The following is a 5,000-nucleotide window of genomic DNA, read 5'->3' as shown; positions in this document are numbered from 1 at the left end:
AGCCTCTCAAAAAGTCGCTTTTGGTTCTGTAGTGTAGCGACGCGCTCTCCCTGGGGAGAGCAGCCCGAATTTCACACAGAGAAATCTGTTGTGACAAACAATAAAACAACAACAAATACAAAATACAACGCAAATTAACGCAACGGAACGCAGCACAGCACAACGCAATGCAATGCACAGATCTGCAAGGCACCTCAATAAAACACAATGCAATGCGCAGACCTGCAAGACACATCAATAAAACACAATGCATTGCACAAACCTACAAGACACCTCAACACAACGCAATGCAATGCAGACCTACAAGACACCTCAACACAACGCAATGCAATGCACAGACCTGCAAGACACCTCAACACAACGCAATGCATTGCACAGACCTACAAGACACCTCAACACAACGCAATGCAATGCACAGACCTGCAAAACACCTCAACACAACGCAATGCAATGCAGACCTGCAAGACACCTCAACACAACGCAATGCAATGCACAGACCTGCAAGACACCTCAACACAACGCAATGCAATGCAGACCTACAAGACACCTCAACACAACGTAATGCAATGCACAGACCTGCAAAACACCTCAATACAACACAATGCATTGCACAGACCTGCAAAACACCTCAATACAACACAATGCAATGCACAGACCTGCAAGACACCTCAACACAACGCAATGCATTGCACAGACCTACAAGACAACGCAACACAACGCAATGCAATGCACAGACCTACAAGACAACGCAACACAACGCAATGCAATGCACAGACCTGCAAGACACCTCAGCACAACGCAATGCAATGCAGCGTAGCTACGCAAAACATTGCCCACAAAGCAGAAAACCCACTGACCCGTCCTGTGTTTCCAGGTATTATCAATAAAGCCACGCTCTTGGCGTGTAATGGCAGTGGCCCAATTCATTTCCCACAACTGATGCAATGCAACGCAATGCAATACAACGAAAACGCAACGCAACGAAACGCAACACAATAATAATAATAATAATAATAATAATAATAATAATATGATGATGATGATGATGATGATGATGATGATGATGATGATGATGATGACGATGACGACGACGACGACGATAATAATAATAATAATAATAATAATAATCATAATAGAGCGCCTTTCCACGTACAACATGCTCAACAGCGCTGTAGAATGTAAAAACAACAACAACAACAAAACAAAACAACAACAACAACAACAACAACAACAACAAAAACAACGAATAAAAAACACATTTAAGCAACAACAACAACAACAAACAAACAATTAAACAAAACCAAACCAAAAAAGACTTTCACGTACAACCCTTCACAGACTTCCAACCAAGCACAAACGTATGTTCGGTCAAGTACACAAATCACCATGCTCAACACAACACTCTTCAACACTCTTCATGCGTATCATACATCACAGTACCTGAATAATGCAACACACAATATAATGTATCACAACACAATGCGGTACACTGCAATTTAATTCAGTACACTGCAATATATTTTACTACCTTACCATACAAAACAAAACACTTCACCACACTGCATTACACGACACGACACGACACGACACGACACGACAATACAACTGCCTTAGGAGCTTATCATTCGTTTTGTGGGTCATTCAATCAGGCTTCTATCGCACGCACACGCACAACACACACACACACACACACACACACACACACACACACACACACACACACACAAACACAAACACAGACACACACAGACACAGACACACACACACACAGACACACACACACAGACACACACACACACAGACACAGACACACACACACACACACACACACACACACACACACACACACACACACACACACACACACGAATAGCGCTGGCGGAGTGACGGATGGGAAAAGAAAGAAGAAACCACCTCAGCAGCGTGTCCTCTTCTACTTCTGTTCCAGGATCTTTTAGATCCCTATCCCCAACCTACCCATCCTTCCAGGCTTCCAACATGTCTTTCTTCTCTTCTTCTTCTTCTGCGTTCGTGGGCTTCAACTCCCACGATCACTCGTATATACGCGAGTGGGCTTTTACGTGTATGACCGTTTTTACCCCGCCATGTAGGCAGCCATACTCCGTTTTCGAGGGTGTGCATGCTGGGCATATTCTTGTTTCCATAACCCACCGAACGCTGACATGGATTACAGGATCTTTAACGTGCGTATTTGATCTTATGCTTGCGCATACGCACGAAGGGGGTTCAGGCACTGGCAGGTCTGCACATATGTTGACCTGGGAGATCGTAAAAATCTCCACCCTTTACCCACCAGGCGCCGTCACCGTGATTCGAACCCGAGACCCTCAGATCGAAAGTCCAACGCTTTAACCATTCGGCTATGGCGCCCGTCAACATGTCTTTCAACATGTCCTACCTCATTCTCACACCCCCTCCACCTCAGCTGCTGTCCGGGAGACAACACAACTGGCTGCCCCGTCCAGAATGCTCCGAGGGGTGAACATCTGGCCAGGGAGACATGCCAGCCTTGCACCTGGGCTCTCAACACCGCCCGGTGCAGGGGGAAAGCTGAAGATCCCCATTGCAATCGTCGCACGATCTGGACCCTGGGAATTTTCCATGTGAGCTGCTGCTTTGCGAGACTGTTTGCCGATATAGATTGGAATCAAGCTTAGGTAACTCGCTTTGATTTTTAATTCGGCGTAACGGTGGTAATTATTGCTGTTGATTAATCAGAGAGTGTGTTTTCGTTAGTAAGTGAACCAGTTATTAATAATCATGACCGGAGTTTGTTGCATCAGTTTTGGTAGAATGATGGCCTGAGTAATTATGATGGGAATAAACGTTCATTCAGCCACTAGCCCTCTCGTTCTTAAAACATAACTTTGATTCCTGTTTTTTGTTTTGGTTTTTTTTTTTTGTTTTTTTTTTCATTTCTGTGTTTCAACAGTTCCAGGCCAGTTAAAGAAAAGTTATAACAATCGTAACTTAAACTAGAGAAGAAAGACGGAAATTAGAAAATTCTTTGCGCATATCCTTTCAGTTTCAGACTGCTCCTAGAGCTGTTTTTTTTTTTTTTTTTTTTTTTTAAGACAAGAATAGTTTATCGTCTATTGTTTACACAGGTGCAGGAATTTAATGTTCAATAGTTATGTGCAACGATGAAACATTAATGAAGAGAGAAGTCAATAAGATGAAGCTGAGTACTTTGTGAGTTTTATTTCTTAACCCTTTCAACGCCAGTCGATATTGAGTGCAAAATTCCCTTGTGCTATAAACACAGAAAATATGGTGTCAAAGAATAGCTGGGGATTACCCCTGTGATGGGTAGAAAATATGGCCTATCCTATCACCGAACATAAAGAGCAGTAGGTTCGTGGATAACAGACCCACGATCTGGTCAACCTTCAGTGACATGGGTCCTCAACTTAGCTGCTGCATAGGTGCAAGTTTGGCAGTGAAAGGGTTAAAACGTTATCAGCAACATTTTTTTCTGTTTTTTTCCCTCCTTTATTTTTGTATCAAAATAATATTCAAGTATATCATATGTTATAGTTGGTATCATTTTACCCGTCATTTTCTAAAGTATAAAAAGCCTAACAATAAATTGATTGACATGAAAAAGAAAAAAAAAAGAAAAGACATAAAGGGGTTGGGATGGGGGTGAAATGACATCACACTGAACATGTCCAGGTGTGACAGATAAAAAGACACAAGTTTTTGGCTGAACTTAATTTCAAAGTGCCAGACGTACTCCCATGCTTGTCGACACACTGTTCTGATTAGTAAACTAGATTTTCTTTGATGGAAAAGAAACTACACAAAAAAGAATACTTTTCGAAGGATATATGTATGCGACAGTTGTTTCCAATAAACATATGAATCTTTTGAAATGTGTGGTGTGTGTGTGTGTGTGTGTGTGTGTGTGTGTGTGTGTGTGTGTGTGTGTGTGTGTGTGTGTGTGTGTGAGTCTGTGTGTGTGTGTGTTTGGAAGTGAAAGGGTTAAAACGTTATCAGCAACATTTTTTCTATGTTTTTTTCCCTCCTTTATTTTTGTATCAAAATAATATTCAAGCATATCATATGTTGTAGTTGGTATCATTTTACCGGTCATTTTCTAAAGTATAAAAAGCCTAACAATAAATTGATTGACATGAAAAAGAAAAAAAAGAAAAGACATAAAGGGGTTGGGATGGGGGTGAAATGACATCACACTGAACATTTCCAGTTGTGACAGATAAAAAGACACAAGTTTTTGGCTGAACTTAATTTCAAAGTGCCAGACTTACTCCCATGCTTGTCGACACACTGTTCTGATTAGTCAGCTAGATTTTCTTTGATGGAAAAGAAACTACACAAAAAGAATACTTTTCGAAGGATATATGTATGTGACAGTTGTTTCCAATAAACATATGAATCTTTTGAGATGTGTGTGTGTGTGTGTGTGTGTGTGTGTGTGTGTGTGTGTGTGTGTGTGTGTGTGTGTGTGTGTGTGTGTGTGTGTGTGTGTGTGTGTGTGTGTGTGGTGATTCAGCTCCTCATATGCACACACACACACACACACACACACACACACACACACACACGCACAGAGAGAGAGAGAGAGAGAGAGAGAGAGAGAGACACACACACACACACACACACACACACACACACACACACACACTCATATACACACACACAAACACACACACACACACACGCACACACACACACACACACACACTCATATATACAGACACACGCACACGGACAGACAGACACACACATACACAAACACAGTTGTAAAAGGGAAAGACAGACAAGCAGACAGAGAGACCAAGAGACAGGCAGGACAAAATCAAAAACAGATAATCGACAGACAGAGCAGAGACAGACACACAAGCAGACACTTTCAGCATGATCTAAAATTAATCTCAGAAAAACACAAAAAAAAAACACATAAAGAAACACTGATTATTTTTTCGTTTGGTTCGCAATCACTTTATTCATGGTAC

This window comes from Babylonia areolata, chromosome 18 (assembly GCF_041734735.1).
Source record: "Babylonia areolata isolate BAREFJ2019XMU chromosome 18, ASM4173473v1, whole genome shotgun sequence".
Classification (NCBI taxonomy): Eukaryota; Metazoa; Mollusca; class Gastropoda; order Neogastropoda; family Buccinidae; genus Babylonia; species Babylonia areolata.
The sequence above is the reverse complement of the archived record's forward strand: the minus strand, read 5'-3'. Positions refer to the sequence as shown.